Source organism: Canis aureus, chromosome 19 (assembly GCF_053574225.1).
Source record: "Canis aureus isolate CA01 chromosome 19, VMU_Caureus_v.1.0, whole genome shotgun sequence".
Taxonomy (NCBI): Eukaryota; Metazoa; Chordata; class Mammalia; order Carnivora; family Canidae; genus Canis; species Canis aureus.
The window spans coordinates 8,976,525-8,996,115 of record NC_135629.1 but is presented as its reverse complement, the minus strand read 5'-3'; the positions used below and the strand labels follow the sequence as shown (position 1 = coordinate 8,996,115).

Sequence of the window (19,591 nt, the reverse complement as noted above, 5' to 3'; positions counted from 1 at the left end):
GTGAGCATCTTATGAGATAATCCATGAGGTCAATGTTTGTTGAGCACCTACTATATGCCCAGCATTGTTCTAGACACTAGGATAGAACAGTGAGAGACACAGAGCATCCTCCCAGAGGAGTTGACCTCTCAGTGGACACAGGTGACATGCTCAAGTGGTTCCTGGGGGCTGTCAGACACCTAATCGAGGCTAGTGGTCATGGCTCATCTTATAAACCAGGGGGTAAAGCACAGTCCTCATCATGCAGGGCTGGTACACAGTGACCTTCCAACCCACCGTTTCTTCACTTCCAGACAATTCTCCCTGACTCACCAATACGATCCTCTCAGCAGCTTTTGGAGGGTTCCTCACTGCTTCTAGAATAAAGCCCATGTTTCTCAGCCTGGCACTCTCGATGTGACCCTCCAAGCCATGTTTGCAGCCGCATTTCCACTACTTGGCCTGCTCCCAGCCAGACCAGGCCAGTCCTCCACTGGCATGGCTCGTGTGTTCCTCTTGCCACATGTTTGGTCAGCTGTGCCTTTTCCCTTTCCTCCTCCCAGCTCTATTTGCCTGTCTGTAAGTCCCCTCCCAAACTCACCCACACCACAGTGTGAGTGACCAAAAGCTTGGCAAATCACCCCGGGCACATCTGCGCCTAGAAGAGGAGCCTGAGAGCTAAACTTGGCGTGGTGGGATTCCAGTGTGTGATGAAGAGAGGCCAGCACTCATCCTTGCTTTTCTCCCTCCTTTGATACTACCCTTATCACCCCAAGTCACTGGTGTCACCCTTAACTTTTTCTACAAGTGCCTGGGCACACTTCCTGCCTGGCTCATGCTGTTCAGAGAGCCACAGAGAGACATTGCTTCCGTATATACTGGCAAGTCCATTCTCAGAATGCCTCTGCTGACCAGCACTCCCCTCCGTCCCAGGCAGTCAGCAGCACCCTGCCCTCACCCCTAGGTGACCTTCACCAGCAGGGCTGACCTATTCACTGGATCTGTGTCCCACCTGGGTCCCTTGGGGGCAAAGATGGCTTTGCTTCCTGTCCCTCAGGTCCTGGCACTGAGGCCACCAACTACCCTAGAATCCTTCTACCCACTGAATGCACGGGTGACAGGCCCAAGTGTTATGTGTCTGGCATGAATGTCATCACCAGGAACGCAGCACAAATGGGCCCCCCACAAGTGGGCAATGTCAGTCCTGTCCCTGAGGCCAGCCTAACCCCAGCTCATCTGTGGCTTAATGAGGATAGCTGGAGAGTGGGTACGGAGGGGTTGGGGAGAGGCACACCCCCATCAGACTCTGGCCTCAGTCCACTTCAGAGAAGGGGAAATATGGAAGGACCCCTAGAACAGTACTGTTAGCATGCTAGTGTTGGAGCCCTGGAACATTCCGCTGCTATCATTATGGGGGTCTAGTGGTTTAATAGCATATGGTTCTAGAGTTCTACCAGTCATTTGTTAGCTTATCCATCCATTGGTTTATTCAACCTGTTTCTTGGGCCTCCACTGTGGGCCTAGCCAGGTGCTGGGTGCTGCATGCTGGGGAGAGTGATGAGAAGGGAACAGTCCAGCAGCTCATGGACATAAGGGCTCAGTGGTCCGGCAGTCCAACAGCCTATGGTCAGGGGTACAGGGAGACAGGCATGTCCCCTGTCTGGATTCTGGGTACAAGCCTCCTCTGATGCTGAGAGTGAGACCTCCACTGGGAGCCTCTAAAAGCCATCCTGGCTGAGACAGTATGGGAAAGCCTAGGGGTGGCTTGTTCCAGGGGTGATCCCACACTGGCCTAGCAGTACAGATAAGCTCTGGAGAGCCAATGTCCTCCTGTGCAGTAAGAATCAGGAATCCCAGAGCTAGGCTATACCTATTATATGGATGGGAAAATTGATTGAGGCCTTCACAAGATCAATCTGCTGGGTTAGAGCCGCCTTGGGGCCCTCAGAACTCAAGTCAGTCCTGTCCTAAGCATGTGGAAATGTTGCCTCTACCAGCCCATGCTGGGGTGGCCATCTAGGTCATCTAAGTAGAGAGCAAACCGGCATGATATAGTGTGATTCTAGGAACTGCAGGAAGGTTCCTTGTCCTCCTTCCTTTGTCCAATTCTACCCATAGTCAACATTTAAAATTATTCCACTCGGGCTTTATTTCTTTAAGTAAAAGCTCCAATTCCTTTAGATTTCCTGGAAGAAGGAAGCCATCGTCAGTTCTGGATACCATGACATGAATGAGTTTTAGGCTTTTTTTCCTGGGAGTGGGTTTTGATAAAAGGAAGAAGGGAGAACTGGGGAGAATGGTGGGCCTCTGAGGGAAGGGGCCATGACTAGTCAACACTGGCCTGTTAAGGCATTTGCTGGGCCTTGACTAGTCAGTTCCTGTCTCTGAGCCTCATCTTGATAGTAGAAGAGTTCAATACTATGGGTGGACCCTGAGGATCCCAGGGGTTCTGAGGTCTGCAGGTCCTGAAGTGGTCCTGCTGGGGATGGTTCACATCTGGGGGCTTTTCATAGATTTGGTATAAATAATGGCTTCACGGGATGCCTGGGCAACTCAGCAGTTGAGCGTCTGCCTTTGGCTCAGGTTGTGATCCCAGGGTCCTGGGATCGAGTCCCGCATTGGGATCCCCACAAGGAACCTGCTTCTCCCTCTGCCTCTGTCTCTGCCTCTCATGAATAAATAAATAAAATATTTTTAAAAAATGTGTATCAGTCATAATGGCAACTTAAAAAGAAAAATGGTTTCACTTAGAAGCAGCTTAGCAAGTCTGGGGTCAGCCTATCACCTGGGCCCATCTGATTGATTCAGAGAGAGGTGACTCTTCTGAGGGTCTGTGATTCAGATGTTCTGGAGTCTACAGGGTGACCAGCTGAATACATGAGTATTCTCCAGTTCTGGGAGTTTGGTCATGGCTCAGGGGTTCTTGTTGTCCAGGCCAGGCATTGAGATCCTGGGTCCTAGGACAGAGCACAGGGCAGGGGTTGCAAATCTGCACAGCTGTGGGACTGATCAACTTTTGAGAATGAGTGAAGTGCATGGGTGGGAGGCAACTGGGAATAGTGGGGACTGGGCCAAAGTGAAGAATCCCAGCCCGTCTTAAGGGGCCAGCTCTTTCTTAGCTCCTGTGGGAGAATGTGAACCCAGTGTGGCAGTCTTCCAAGAGAAGCTGGACACCTGGAATTTGATGTTAAAATCCCCCCATTAGAAACAGTCCAGGGCCAAATACAACACATCTGGGAGCTAGATTCAACCTGGGGGTTGCTGGTGTGAGACTGTTAAGGCTCTGGGCTGGAGAAAAGGGGAGAGTGGGGATGGGCCAGAGAAGAACAGCCTCTCTAACTCTTCCTCCTCTGTCCTGGACTTCTCCCTCCCCAGCATCATGTCCTGCCCTGCTCCCTACAGGTTTCTGAGATCCCTTCTGTTTTTCAGAAATAACAACTCATGGATAAAAATATTTGTGTTCTGTAGGGCCAGTCTTACTTAGAAACTGTGAGGCAGTTTCCCCACAACAAACACCCCAGTGTGTACACCCAAGATAGGAACCTTGGGTATTGAGGCTCACGATGGGTGACCGAGATGACAGATAATGGCCATGACGTCTCGTTCACCTTCTTCTTCTCAGCGGAAGGTGGGTCGAGCTAGAGTTGGGGATACCAAGCCCTAAGAACTCAGATGGGGTTTAAATGCAGATGTCATGGGTTCAAATCCTGCCAGTTGAGTGACTTTGGGCAAAAGACTTCACCTCTCAGTGCCTCAGTTTCCCCATCCATAAAAATGCAAGTCACAGTAGGGCCTGCTCCATGAGGTTGGTTAAGGCTTTGGCAGGATGTTTCCCGGTAGGTGCACAGTGCTGTGTCTGACACTGGGTAAGGATACTGTGTGATTATCACCCAGTTTTAGATGGTTTGGGTGATAATCATGACCTCTTGGAGGAGGAAGTCTTTGGACAGGTGGGATTTCAGTAATATGGGGAGGAGGTGGTCAAGGTGAGGGCAGGTACAGTGGAAGGGGCATATGAGTGCAGATGAGCCTCTTATCCTCTCTAGACCTCAATTTTCCCACATGTGACATGAAGGATTGGCCTGACTGATGGCTGATGTCTGGTGTTTCTGATACCTTGTGTCCAAAGCTACTGGATTTGAAGACCTAGAGGTGGGATATCCCACTGTCCAATTCACCTACTACAGCCCTTCCAGGAGTGGAATCTTGAAGTCTCCCTGCCTTTTGGCTGGAAATTGACATACCGATTTTGGGGAGCAGAAACAACAGAAGGTGGTGTGAAAGATGAATGGTGCTGGAGATTCAATTTAGATTAAGGAGCATCTCACCATTTAGCATATTAAAAATTAACATTCTGTGTCAAATATCACTGGACAAAGCCAGCAAGGCCTTGAAAATTCAGAAACACAGTGGCTGGGAATTGATGTAAGAAGCAGTGTGGGGTTGTGAGGTTCCAACACAAATCTCTTTTTGCACAAGAAGCAGAGAACAGAGCACCGAGTAAGGAGCCAGATTTGTGGATATACTGGGTTAATTATTTCATCCCTAGGAGACTCAGTTTCCTCATTAATAAAATGGGAGCAAAATAACCCCTAGACTGTGGTGAGCCATACACAGAGGAATGTCTGCAAAAGCTCTCTGTAAATTGTACAGGTACAGTAGTTGTACCTTCATGGTAAAAAACAAAAAAACAAAAAAATCCTCCAGAACTTGTGCAAATTCTCCTACTGGGATCAGAATTTGTGTGTTCTATTAGTCATGTAACAGGAGAAAGCCAAGTGCAGGGCACGGGAAACTTTGGTTGTACAGGAATTATTTGTTGTAATGGCTGCTTGCTATCATTGGATATTTGAAGAATCTATGCCCCAAATTTCCTCTTTATCCAGCTATCCTGGGCACAACTGGATTTTTTTAGAAGATTTTATTTACTTATTTACTTAAGAGAGAGAGCGAGCAAGAGAGAGAGAGAGAGAGTGAGCGAGCACTACAGAGACAGAGCAAGCATGAGTAGGAGCAGAGGGTGAGGAAGAAGCAGGGGCAGGCTCCCTCTTGAGCAGGGAGCTTGATGAAAGGCTCAATCCCAGGACCCCAGAATCATGACCTGAGCCAAAGGCAGACAGACACCCAACTGACTGAGCCACCCAGGTGCCCTTGGATTTTTTTCCCCAGCCTCTAAGCCCTTGCCCCTGTCAGTCCTCACTCCTTTGCTTGGAATGCCTTTCTCTTCTTAGCTCTTTTGTACCCAGCCCAGAGTGCCGCAAATGGCAGCCTTAGGCCATCAAAGATGTCTTGTTTGGTCAGTTGCACACCTGTATGGTGTTAACAAAATAATTTGTTGCAAACATTAAAAACTCAGGTAATTCCACATGAAAATCCTGATGTCTGGCTTAGCAAGGTTATATGCATGGACCCCAGGGAGCCAGAACTTGTGACTGAGAGCTCTCTGGCCCAAACATTGGCCTTATGTTGGCTCTGGGGACATGTTTCCTGCTAAGGAAAGCCCTGGGGGAGAGTGAGCACCAGCTTAAGTTCTTTCAGGAGGAGGGAGAGCCTCTGTATTGTCTGGACCCGGAGCACGGAACTGGGGGCCAGGAAGAGAAAGTGCAGAGAGGGCTAGAGGGAGTGACTTTTTTTTGGTGGGGGGGAGTGACTTTCTTATAGGTGGGCTGAAGTGAATGGATGTCTAGGGAGAAGGGAAGAGAGAGGGCACCCAGAGGCTGGATGATCTGCTACGGCATCCTGTCTCTAGATGCCAAGCCCCCAGGATCCTCTGGTCTAAAGAGACCCCCCCCATTCAACCCCTCTCAAGGTAAAGAAAGTAGTTAGAATCCTATTAGAGAGCGTGCATCCAATCATCCACTTGCTTATTTGATCAATCAACAAATACTTATTGAGCACCTCCTATAAGCCAAACATTGTTCTATGTGATGGGGGTACTGCAGTGAGGAAGACCATGGTGCCAGGAAGGGTTTCCTGGAGGAAGTGTAATCGAGTGAGGTCAGAAGGAGTGGGGGGGGTTAATCAGGTGAAAGGGTTTGTGTGGAGGAAGAGGGGTTGGCTAAGGCAGAAGAAACCCCAAAGGGCTTGGAACTGGCCAATGTGGCTGGAGCATCCCTGGTTTGCCCTTCAAGCGAGAGGGCAGATGGTCTCCATGGAAGAGGACACATCTATTTGGTGCCACGCAGGGTCATCATTCTGCAGGCGTTGGGGTGAGGGTGCGAGGGTTATCTAAGGGAGACTTTGGGTCATGGAACTCATCTTGTTGCCCCCTTCCCTTTGCCTGTCTGGTAGCTCCGTGGTAAATTTGCAGTTCACCTCTGGAGCTGCATGGAGGACTCAGCGGCATGTGTTGTGCCTGTAAATCATCATCTTAGTTCTCTTTTTTTCCCTTCATCTGAATTTCCTCACTTAAGTCATTTAAAAATCTTTTTGTATGAGATAAGCTTTTATAAGCTGCTTAGGAGGTAGCATATGTATAATAAATCGGGATAAAAAGGGAGCGCAGAAGTAGGTAAAGGTGCAGGGAGGTGAGAGGTGAAGGGGCCAAATGAGAGAATGGGGACATATAAAATAGGACTGACTTTTGGGCCCGGTAATCGGGGGGCAGGGCTCTGCTCTTCCTGTGTGGGGCATTGAAACAATGCACCTCATGCCAACAGGCTGGGCTCTCTGCCAAAAGTAGGGGCCTCTGGCCATTGGGAGGCCAGAGTGTTCTGAGCATCCACGTGACCTCTGACCTCTTCTTCCCTGCTTTGAGTCCCCCCACAAGGCTGAGCGTCCCTTTCTCAGGAAAGGGGCACCGGATATTCCTTTCAACCCCAGGAGGACCCATAGTAAACCCTGCCCCCTGAATTTGGCTGATACGTGGGGGGCATTGCCTGACCAGATCAACCTGCCCGATGTCTGAGCAAATGATTTCAAGTAAAAAGTAACTTACCATCTGCAGTTCAGCGTTAGCACAAAAACAAACTGCTCCCCCAGATGCTGGTGCTTGGCATATATTGGCTCTCATAAATCATAGATGCAGTTGTTACTACTAACTACCACCACCCTTACTAACTACCACACTACTACTAACTAACTACCACACTGCCACTACTGCTGTTACTCTGGGTCTGGAATGTGCTTCCTGGATATTTCTGTCAGCATTGCCACTGTCTGAGATCGTGTCTGGACCTACCACTATTGCCATGCCACACCCCTACCTCAGAGGTCCCGAGACTTGGTTTGGATACATCTTTACTTGCTGTGTGACTCTGAGTAGATAACTCACCCTCTTTGGGGGGCCCTCAGGTTGTTTCACTTGAGGCTCAAACAGAACCAAGACTCTGACAATGCTCTGTGAACCGTGAAGTTCTTCCTCTATTGCGATCACCCCGTTACACAGTATGTATATTGAGGCACAGATTTCTTCTGCTGGGAGCTGAGTCAGGCCCCTTGCTACAGAGCCCAGGGGTCACATTTGCCCTCTTCCAGCCTGATGTAGTGAGGGGTGGGCTGTGTCTGCTCAGAACAAATGCCCCACAGTGACCTTACCTGATTAAGCTGACCTAAGTCATTGGCTCATATCAGCCTGGTCCTGTCAGCTCTGGGGTGCTTAGGAAATTTCAGATAAAATAGCCAGTGCTTCCCCAGGAAGGCCAAAGGTGGCTTCATGGCCCTTATTTGCATTTAAAAAACAGAAAGGGTTCAAATTGGGGGATGCACCCAGAGGGCAGATGCGTGACTTAGTAAGTGAGAGAGGCTGTCTGAGCAGGTGTGTGTGTGCACTCGAGGCTGTGGCTGTGTGTCCGTGTGCAGGTGAGTGGCCCGGGGCATCACACAGGACGGGGGAGTCCACATGCTCCCACCCTGTCACAGACCAGACCCCTTCTGGGATGTTTGGGAATTCACAAGGTTCAAAACAAAATGATGAAATGGTAGGAAAGACCTAACTTCAAGCCTTGCCCAAGGCTACTTCCTGGCTCTGTGACCTTGGGCAGGTGACCTCCCCTCTCTGGGCCTTAGTTTCCTGGCGTATCACTTGGGAATGAGAACAGCACCCACCTCATGGAGTCACTGAGGGGAGGGAACGCACTGAGTGTGTTTGGTTGGGTGGGTGCCCGTCTCCTGGTAAAGGCCTGGTAAGTAGTACCTGCTTCTTCTGTTGCTGTCATTATTACTGAGCCACCCCCGTTCCCTTCCCCAAGCCACTAGCTGCTAACTTGGTTGTACACTGGCATCACCCGGGAGCTTTAAAAAAATATTAATGTCGGACCCCCAAACCTAGAGATTCTGACTTAAATGGGGTGTGGCCTGGGACTGGGGAGTGCCTGGTGGAGACTGAGTAGTTTCCAGACCAGCAGCTTCAGCATCATCTGGGAACATGTGAGAAATGCAAATTTTGAGCCCCTCCACCCCACCCCGGACCTACTGACTCAGCTTCTCTGGAGCACGGCCCAGGCATGTGTGTTGTGACAGCCTTCCTCTGGGGACAGGGTGAAGGGGGAGAGGGAGGAGAGGACATGCTAACAAGCCAGGTGCTTTAGGCATGGCACGGCGCTTGAGCCTCACCAACAGCCCTGGCACATGGGGGTTTCTGCTGAGGCTCTGAGAGTGCAGCGGCTTGCCCGGGTCACACTGCGGGTGAGGGACGCAGCCTGGACCCACCTTGTCTAACTTTCCCTTCCTTCAGCAGGGGAGGCTGGCTCCCTCAGGGCTGGTCTCTCTCTCTGAAAGCTGCGCAGGCACATCAGGCTCACAACCTGCCTGGAGGCGGTGGAGGAGAGAATTAGTGCTGTGGCCTGAGTAGTTGAGACCCTGGACTTGAAGCCAACAGGGACATAGGGGCCATAGCCAGACCCTCTGTCTCCTGCTGGTGGCTGAAGGAGCCTGGAGAAAAACTAGAAACAAGGTGAGGAGAGAAAGGAGACCAGAAAAGATCAGACCAGGAGCTCATGCTCAAGGTTGCTCTGACAGCAGCCCTGCCCTGCTCTACAACCTTCCATGGCTCCCCATTGATGACTGCAACCAACTCCTGTACTCATCATGGCCTCTCTAAGGTTGTCCCAAAGGACTCCTCTCACCTCACTCTCAGTCTTGCTGTGTTTATCCCACCCTGTTGCCAGGCTCCAAAACACGTCTGGCATTTGAGGGTGTTTGCTGTGTCTTGGCTCATCTGGCTCTTGGCCCAGGAGGCCCACCCCTCCCCTCTGTTGAGCTATTTAGTCTTCCAAAGCCCAGATGAAAGTTTACTACCACCTCCAGAAAACCTTCCTTGATTTACCCAGAAAGAGCAGTCCAGAAAGTGCAGCCCATCCTTCTTGTCCTTCCTTGAAGGCATTTGTCACCCAGGTCATTCACTAACACACTTACTGGACATCTCTCCTGTGCCTGGTTTTGGTCCTAGAGTTCAAAGGCCGACTCCACCCTTTGCTGCTACTATCTTCTGGATTCCCATCCTAGTACACCCCAGAGGAGGCTGTTCGTACCTGGCATAGTAGGCCTTTTGGAAACTTCCCTCCCTCTCCTGCCTCTCTGGGGACCTGACGTGGGGCGGTGGGTGCTGAGGCTGCCCAGAGGCCCCTGCACACGTGAGCAGCCATGTGCCACCTGTAAGAGCCACTTGACAAACCTCAGCTCAGCAACCCCTCTGCAGAAAAATAGCCTGAGCCAGGTATGGCTGCATCTGCATCCCCATGGTCTGCATCTGCTTTTGTCTGGGCAACTGCTGTAAGTTTAGAACAGATTTGATAGCTATTTTCCAGTGTGCATGGCGGGCATGTGTATGATGCCTGGAGTTTATGATCCCATCATGGTGTTTAATGGTTTCTGATGGGGGAACACCTGGGGGGGCTCAGTGGTTGAGCATCTGCCTTTGGCCCAGGGCATGATCCCAGGGTCCCAGGATCCAGTCCCGCATCGGGATCCCTGCAGGGAGCCTGCTTCTCCCTCTGCCTGCGTCTCTGCCTCTCTCTCGGTGTCTCTCATGAATAAATAAATAAAATCTTAAAAAAAAAAAAAGGTTTCTTATGGACAGGTACAGAATGAAGAGTGTCTCTGATACGTCAGGCCCCGGGGTGGGGGGTCTTCAATGGATACGCGGTCTCTAATGATTATGGGTGGTGACGTGGAGGCAGTGTTTACCAGTTCACGGGCTCCCACACAGAGCTGGCATCTAGTCACACACGGGCACACAGACTCGGCACACAGCTGTGCATGCAGCACTCGACAGCTGGTGTGAACGGCCATGGCCACAGCCACTCTGTAACACATGGATGCGATGTCCACTAGTTTATGTGTGTACACGTGGACACGGCATAGAAGGGCACCAGTGGTTGTGAACACCCCAGACACTGTGTCCTTCTAACCATCTTGACACACACACAGACATGAACTTCTCCACTGATTTAAATTCATCAGTTGTCTTTTCCTTGTCAGGCCCTGTTTCCACCCCTCTGCTCCTGTAGGAATTCTTACGCCTGTAATACCTCTCAGCTCATGGCTTCTGAATCTCTATCTAGGGAGGGAAGTGGGGGTGGGGGAGTGAGGGAGTGGGTGGCGGGGATCTGGTTGGGAGGTGGGTGGCCAGGGGCTCGTCTTGAAGCTATGAATCCTGAGCAGGGTTGCCAGATAAAATACAGGACACTCAGTGAAATGTGGATATCAGATGAACAGCAAATACTCTTATTTTTTTTTGATACGCTCTACTTTGTATAACATTTGGGACATACTATTAATAAAAGCATTAATTATATTTTGTTTATCAGAAATTCAGATGTAACTGGATGTCCTTTATTTTTCTTTGTTAAATCTGGCCACCCTACCCCTAGGGCTCCCCCAGTCCCCTCGCCTGGTTTCTCCTGCTATTGGAGCAGGACAAGTCCTGTGGCCAGCCAGTCTCACTTTCCCATTTGAGGATGAGGGGAACTAAGGCCCAGAGACAGAGGAGTGACCTGGCCCAGATATAGGGTGATTCTACTGCAGCACTGTGATGGACTCCTCATTCCTGGTGCAGGACCAAGGGAGGGGATGCTTATCTTGCTCAAAGGAATAATAGTGAGCTTCAAAGAATTGAGATTTATTGCACACTCCCAAAATGGTGGCCATTTCATATTCTCTCTCTGTGTCAATCTCATTTAAGGGACGTGATTCAGACTGTCCTGAGATGACCTCTTAGAAGCTTTTATCTCATCCCCTTGGAAAAATGGAGGCCAGAAAAGTCATTTTTCTCTTCTGTGACCGTATTGATGGTTGAATTTAGATATGGGAGAGCTCATCATGAGAGCAGCTTCTGCATCCATCCAGGAGGGGGCGCTCTGCAGCTGCTGTCTGCAGCCTTTCAGGTCAGAGGGACCAAGGCGCCGAGTGCCAGTCTTGACGACTTATGGTAGGGGCCTTGGGCAGCTGGCACCTCCTCTCTGAGCCTCAGCTTCCTCATATGCAAATTGATGCAGAGGGATAACCTAGTTCTGCCCACTGGGGTGAAGTTGCAAGGAGGAATAATGTGGGAAGCGCCTGGCACACAGGTTTTGATGCCAAGAATACAGTCAGAATATCCCTTTCTTCCCTTTGAACTCAAATGCCACCGCCACATCACATCGCCAGAGTATTTATGCCTTCTTATTGTTCTGTGATCTTGAGTGACCCTTTCAGTGATATGGGAGAGGGTCCCTGTACCCCATCCCTCTCACTACACCAGGACTGGGGACAGAGCCCATGTATGTGCCCTTATGTGACCATCATTTTATACATGTGCCTTGCATTTAATTCTCCTGGCCATTCTATGGGTTCTATCCATTTCATGGTTGGACAAACTGAGGCTCAGAGAGGTACAGTAACTTGCCCAGGGTCACAGAGCTAAAGCCTGTTTTAAATCCTGACCCTTGAGGCTCCACAGATGTACCCTTTCCATACTGTGACAGGCTGCCTGCTTCAGGACATGGCACTGAAATCAAAGCCAACAACTCTACCATTCTCCTGTTGTTCTCCAGACAGCCTTTTGCTGTAAACAAAGATTTGGCAATGGACAAGGATATCTTCCAGGGATGCCAAGCATCTGAAGGAAAATGGGAAAACTTAGTCACCAGGCTGGGTGCTGCTAAATATTTGTGTTGTCACTGCGGTCTGGATTCCTCGATTAACATAAATAAAAGTCCCATATTTTGAAAGGGAGGGGGGAATATACAAGCCCTTCAAAAGCTACCACATTTATAGAAAAATGCATTTCTGCCTTTGGAAAGCAAATGGGCTAAATAAACTGTGGCACATCCAGTCCATAAAATACTATGCACCAGTTAAAAAAAATGAGATGCATTCATATGTACTAACATAGAAGGCTCTCTAAGACAAACTGTTGAGTGAAAACAAAAACAAAAACAAGTTGCAGAGCAACATGTATTGTTTGATTCCATATATGTAGAACAGAAAACTCAACAAAACAATAGTTTATCTTTTCTGTGGGTACATATATATGTAAGTGTGGAGCAGAAGGACTGCAAGGATCTGCTCCAAACTCATGAAAGTGGAATCCCTGAGGAGGGAAAAAGTTACCATGAATGGTTGCAGTGGTCAAGGGGTCCTTATTTTTGATTGAAATATTTTGATCTTAAGTAGAAGAATGTGCTTATTTTCTGTGTGTGTGTGTGTGTGTGTGTGTGTGTGTGTGTGAGTGTGTGTGCTCATGTTTTATTTGAATAATTCAAAGTTTAATTTAAAGAGGAAGTCAGGGCACCTGAGTGGCACAGTAGGTCAAACATCTGACTCTTGGTTCAGCTCAGGTTGTGATCTCATGGTTGTGAGATTGAGCCCTATGTCAGGCTCCACACTCAGCACAGAGTCTGCTTAAGATTCTCTCTCCCTCTGCCCCTCTCCCCTTAAATAAATAAATCTTAAAAAAAAGGGGAAATAAATATGTACTATAAAAATATAGGTTTGTTTCCATATAATCTTTGGCTGCAGTTGGCTTAGGAACAAATATTCTGGGACTAGAACCTTGGTTTCACTGCTTATTACCTGTGTGTTGTTGAGTGAGTCACCTCACCTCCTCTGTTGCAGGGCTATGGTGTCCAGCCCAGAACCGGGCTGTGCAGATTAAAATGGGGTAGCAAGAGTGACATAAACATAGTTGGTATGATACGTACAATGCCCATCATCTCCTCTTTCCCTTTGAGCCCCGTCCTTATCTCCCACTGGGGTCCTATCCTGCCCCATGAGCCTATTATACCACCCAGCAGACCTCTGACATCCAAAGAAACAATTGTTTCAGATCTACCCACTTCCCTCCACTGCCTGCACATGGGTCTAGGACACCACCATTACTGCTTTCCTGGGTGGCTTTGGTAGCCACCTCACCAGTCTCCCTGCTCCCACTCTCAGTATTCTTCACCCAGCAGCCAGACAGATGTTTTAAAACATATGGCGTTAATATAAACATATAAACATATAAAACATATGGTGTTAATGTCAGGTCCTTGCTTAAAATGCTCCAGTGGCTTCCACTGCACACAGGGAAAATCTGTGCTCCTTGCCAAGGTCTGAAACGTCCTGCACAGTATGGCCTCCACTTTCTTCTGAAGACTCATTGTTTCCTCTGATCACTATGCTGCAGTGACACTAGCCTCTTTTCTGTGGTTTCAACACAAGTGCATGACTGCCACAGGGCCTTTGCATATGCTCTTCCCTCCGTCTGGAATCCTCTTTCCCTCTTTGCACCTAAATCAGCACTTCCTTTGGCTGAACCTATCCTCTCCCTGCCCCTAGGAGGGATCCCATCTTGAATATTCTCATAGCTCTCTGAAAATCCCTTTCACTTTTATCATGATTTTAGAAATTGATAATTTAATTAGCTTTTCTTAATATGCAAGTCCCTGCTGACTCTAAGTTCCATGTGGGCAGCGAGTGCATTTGTCTTGGTCTGATACTCAGTAGATAGATATTCAGTTAACATGTGGCCTCTCCTAGACACTTGCATGGGGAGAAAGGAGGCAAGGATGGGGCAGTGTGTAACTACAAGGCAATGCCTGCTCTGAGACAGTTTTGGGCTGAGGACTGAGGGGCAAGGGAGATAATCAGGGACTCCTCAAGTCACCCCCCACTATGTCCAAGGCCACCCTGCAATCACCTCAATGGCCTCCTCTGTCCTTGGTGCTGATGGGAGGGATGGAGAAGCCCCCAGGCGGCCCCCACAAAAGGACTTGTTGGGAAAACACCCATGCCATGTCTGGCGTCAGTGTGGGGCATCCCTTGCACTTCCTGCTTGGGGCCTGAAGTGACTTGCTGGGGAAAATTGTTGGTGAGATTGAGTGTCAGACATAGCCAGGCAGGTAGAGGCTTTCAGCTCTGTGACAGCAGCTTCTCTCCGTTGTTAAAATAGGCAGCTTCTTTGAGGACTAGGAGGCATCCCCTAGAAATAGATCCTCCCTTAAGATGAAAGAATTCTGGCAGGGGGGATGGAAAGAGAGAGGTTCAGAGAAAGATGGGGGTGTGGCAGCTATAAAGCAAATCAGAAAACCCAGGAAGACCCCTGAAAGCTGAGGGTAACTCCCTGTGACTGGCCCCTAGGAGATTTCATGTGGGCGTTCCGTTCTTCCCTCTTATACTCCCCTTCCTCCTCTCACTCCTGGGATCACTCCCAGATATACCACCTGCACCCCATCCTCCACTCACGCTCTGCTTTTGGGGGAACCCTGAGGATGAAGACAGGCAGGTAAGTGAGACCTGTATGGGCAAGTGTGTGACACAGCCCTGGGGTCTGAATTCCCATGTGGACCTTCCTCTAATCACCAGCCACGACCTCGCTGGGCCCCTGCTTCCTTTCCAGTGAGGGGCTTGGATTGGTTCTGTAAGGGCCTTTGTCCCTTGCAAATTCCCAGATCCTCCTACATGCTTCTCTTGTAACCATATCACTGATTCATGAAGCTATTCACCTTTAATGAGGGGCCCTTTAAGGCTGCCTGGGTCACCTTGAGGAGGCTGCTGCCCAAGGATGAACATGCATTGTGTGTGGGGCACACATAGTGAGGGTCCCACCCAGGGTGCAGGGTGCCCTGTGGAGGATGTCACTCTGGTGGCAAACTTCTTATCCCCTGGCTCTGCCTCCAGTGTGCCGGTTCTTTCTCTGCCCGGCCACTCATCTGCCTGGCTGCCCTTCTGCGTCTCATCCTTCGTGCTTCTTATCCTTCCTGAAGACAGTGCCAGAGCCACCCTGCCCAGCCCCTCTCTGACCCCATGGCCTGTTGCTGCTGCTTAGTATCTCTATAGAGGTTATTAAGTGGTATTTTAACTGATCCTTCTGGATCAGTTAATTTTGAGGTCCTGAAAGGCAAGGCCTGTGTCATTTTACTCTGTCCTTGGTTATGGCTGGACACACTACACACTATGTGCTTGTGGAGGGAGGGAGGATTGTTGGCTGTGCTCAGTCACAACATATGTCCGAAACCCTCTGGTCAAGTCACTCATCCTCACAGTCACCACAGATAGCACTTGGTGTTTCCTCTGTGCCAGCTTCTATGCCAACTGCTCGGCCACGTATAAGCCCACTTAATCCCCAAGTGACTCCCTGTGGGGGAACTATTCTCATCCCATTTTACATACAGCTAGAAAGGCAGAGCTGGAGAACCCAGAGAAGCTGGCTTGAGTTCTTTTTTGAACTATTACAGTGTTTGGGATCGTTATCATTCATTCATTCATTCATTCATTCATTCATTCATTCATTCAGTAAATTGAGATAGTGAGCCTCCCTGTGACAGGACTCCCGAAGCAGCGCCCTCACACTGCTGAGCAGAAATGGCAGTTCCCACCCTCCCTGGATCTTCCACACCTACTTGGAGGCCTAACTGTGTACTGCTGTCACCCTATTCTGTCTCAAAATCTTTTGGGAGCAAGTGGGACATGCAGTTAATTTTGATCCTCTGGGCTTTGGACTGTGTGGTTACAGCATCCAGTGATGAACTATGATTCTACTCTTAAGCTGTGTGAGTGACCTGAGGGGCATTACTCACCTTCTCTGGGCCTTTTGGGTTATAAAATGGGAGCTCCTGCTGACCCTAGAGGCTGATGAGAGGAGTATATGAGGCAATGCATGGCACACAGGGCTTGGCATAGAGTGGACACTTATAAGTATTACCTAAAGTCACCAGTTGAACAACTTGAGCTACAGAAGGCCAATAGCCTTGTCTGTACTCTATGGAGGAGGAGTCTGAGCTTTAGTGACAGAGCCAGGACTAGAACCCAAGTCTTAAGACACTGAGCCCTCATGCTCTTGCTCCTCCTTGCCTTGTATGTGGGTGCCTCTTTTGGGAACGGTAAGCATTTGCATCCTGTGTCTATCATTCATGTTGATACTTAACTGCACAGTGTTGGATGTTCTTTTGTAACTTAGATGTTTGGTGTGTCTCTCCAATAATCTGACAAAGACCATTTCTGTTGCTGCCCATATGACAGAGAAGGCTTAGCATCTTTTTCATTTCATTTGCTAGATACCTCTTGTCCAGCAGGAAGCTGGCTACACTCCTCTCTACCTAGAAACTGGTCACATCCTCCCCATTGAGTATTACTTAGAAGGTCACTGCTTTGGGAGAGAGTATGCTTCTTTTAGCAAACCGTTTTCAAATTTTGCTAACTCTAAGCACTGGACAAGATGCATGTGTCTGGCTTCAGGAATTCATGTCCTGGGATGCCTGAGGACCTATGGGTCTTTGGTCAACCTCTTGGTGACATTTCTGTTGGGGGGCGAGTCCACCTCCCTCTGAGAGGGAAGAGGCAGTTACTCTGCTGACCAGCCATGTCCTTGTTTTGCCAGGTTGAAGGCAGGGATGCTGGAAGGCCAGCTGTGATGCTTTCTTGATAACTGGAAGGAGACTGAGAACACTCTTTAAAGTCTTCATAAAACAATAAAATTGAAATCAGCTCAGAATAGTTGTGCTCATCAGGAAAGTTATCAAATGCGCCCTCAGAATATTATTATTCATAAGAATGAGTGCTTTGTCACTAACTGGAATGGATGAATAACAACAGCTGGGTGATTTTGCTTAAAAGTTCTTAAAAAAAAATCCCTTAAAGAGTTTAAGTGTTTAAACTCTGTAAACCTTTAAAGTCTTTCTTTAAGAAATACTTAAAAAAAAAAAAGTCTTCTTTAAAGGAGTACAGAGGGAAAAGTTCATGGATTTGACCTTGACTTCAAGTGGTTTATACCTTGACCTTAACTTCCAAGGCTCACTGCTCCTACCTCTGCTCCTTCTTTCCCCTTTCCCTCTTTTATTCTGACTGTCAGAGAGTGGCCCATTTAGAAGTCTCCCCTCACCACCACCTGGCCGCTGCTTCTCAGGTAGGGGTAACAAATAAGTTTCATCTTGCAAGTCTACTCTGATTGATTAGTAGAGTCTACCTCCAGTTGAGCATGAGGAGTCAGCGTTGCGATTGATGAGTGATGTCTGCCACAGCTGTGGGTTCAGGAAGTGGAGAACTGTATTTTAGATATTTGCTAAGTCTCTCATCATGTCTTCTCTCTTTTGATCCCTGGGATTTCATGGGGGCTCACGAGGTAGCCCCATTTGGTTGTTTTGTCCTGTTTCCAACTCAAGAAGTCTAAGACCCATTTCCTTGTTGCCTTCAATTCTATTCCTCTTTCTGATCATATTGACCAGCCTCCTTGGTATTTTTAGATTTGGCCTTTTTTCTTCACTCTTGAGGTCATTGTTTGAATTCAGGCTGCCAGCCTCTTTCACTTGGCTACTCCTGCAATGGGGCCTTAATGAGTCTGTGTCCTTCCAGCCCCATGGCCTCTGACCCACAATATATGCTGCTCTGATCTATAAGTGCCCACTCTCCTCGCTGGAACTTGCAATGGCTCTAAATGCTCAACAAATAGTGTCTAACATTTTCTGTTTGAGAGTTAGGACCAATCTCATTCATTAATTCCCCATTTCTTTCTTCTTTGTTCATGTATTTGTTAAATAAACATTCTGTGATTGTTGTCATGGGAAACATCAGATACGTGTTGTTTCCTAAGGACACAAAGATAAATTACATGGGACCTCTCTTTTAAGGAGCTCAGAGTCTGGGGTGGAGGCAGACACCTAAAAAAGTTAATTCCAATCCAATGTAATAAAAGGGACTTGAAATGCCTCTCTTTCCACCTTTGGTTCCTCTTCCAGGCTGGGTCTTTCACCTTTCCTTTGGGATCTGCCTCAATGCCATCCTTCCCAGCATGTTTTTCTTCGCTCTCATGGCATCTGCCACGCTCTGGTAAATAGTGTGATGGCCTGTTTGGGTCCATCTGCTTCTACTCCCTTCCCACCAACTGGAGGTTTTTGCATCATGTCTGTATAAGGTGAATTGCCCAGTATACAGTAGGACCCCACTAAGAATTGAACTGATTCATTCCAGTTTTTGAGTAAACCTCTCATGTGTTCTATTTGTCCTCTTCAACCCCAATCTGATCTATCAGATGGGACAAGTGAGAGATGCTGGGGCAGACTGCATGGCATGTTAACCCTCCGGGTGCCTCTGTTTTCCTATCTTTAAAATGGGGATTGTGATAGAACCTCATGTATGTCAATGTGCTTACAACAGGGCTTGGCATCTGGTAAGAGTGCAGGTCACTACTACAGTCACAAAGGACCTTCCCTAAATTTTGGAAAAAGGCCCTTCTCTCTATTTTTCCTTTTGGGCTGAACCCATTCAGTATTTGGAATTCTGCTTGTGTCTACCTTGTTCCCCTCATTGTGAGTCCCTGGAGTTCTGTCTGTGAGGCTGTGGGCCTTGGAATGCTGTGGAAAGGGAAGAGAGGGCGGACCAGGAAGAAATCCCCACTGCTCACGGGTCACACCTGATGGCCCAGCAACCAGGAGCATACATCCTTGTAGCAGTGTGCAATTTTACGGGGAAACAAAATGTTTCCGATGAACCCTTAAGTCACATTCTACTGAGTTCTATTTGGCCTGAGCAACATAACCAAAATGAACAGAACAAAGCACCAAGGTGTGGGGGTAGGGTGGGGGTGCAGGGCACTGTGCTAGGAGACTGGGGCTGGGGTTCTCCACTGGGGAGGAGAGGCCCTCACTTAGGTGTGGCTTCAAAAAGTGGCCTCATCACCTCCTCACCAGGTGAGCCACTTCTCTCCTCACCTGCTAGAGTGAGGATTTAGTACCTGCCTTATAGGGCTTCGGTGAAAATGACTTGAGATAAGGCATCCTGCCACTCTCTGTTCCCAGCCCCCAGCGGCTGCCTCACTTTAAAAGAAATGCAGTGGGAAATATCAGGGAGGGAGACAGAACATGAGAGACTCCTAACTCTGGGAAATGAACAAGGGGTGGTAGAAAGGGAGGTGAGCAGGGGGTGGGGTAACTGGGTGACGGGCACTGAGGGGAGCACTTGACGGGATGAGCACAGGGTGTTATTCTGTATGTTGGCAAATTGAACACCAATAAAAAATAAATTAAAAAAATAAAAATAAATAAAATTCAATTCTTAAAAAAATAAAAAATAAAAGAAATGCAGGCTTTGTGGTGCAGCCCCCTGCTCACTCCCCTAGTTCCTCCTCTCCAAACGCCCCCTCAGGTCCCACCTCTCAGCCTCCGCTCTCGCCACCCCGTCCTTGCCTCCTTTCATTCTTCAGGTCTTCTCTGCCTCC

General features: G+C 48.7%; 1 protein-coding gene across 11 annotated transcripts in view; it reads right to left on the bottom strand.

Moving 5' to 3' along the window:
- ATP2B2 (ATPase plasma membrane Ca2+ transporting 2) overlaps positions 1-19,591 on the bottom strand; it is a 371,101-nt gene that overhangs the window by 82,862 nt on the left and 268,648 nt on the right. The window lies entirely within an intron of this gene.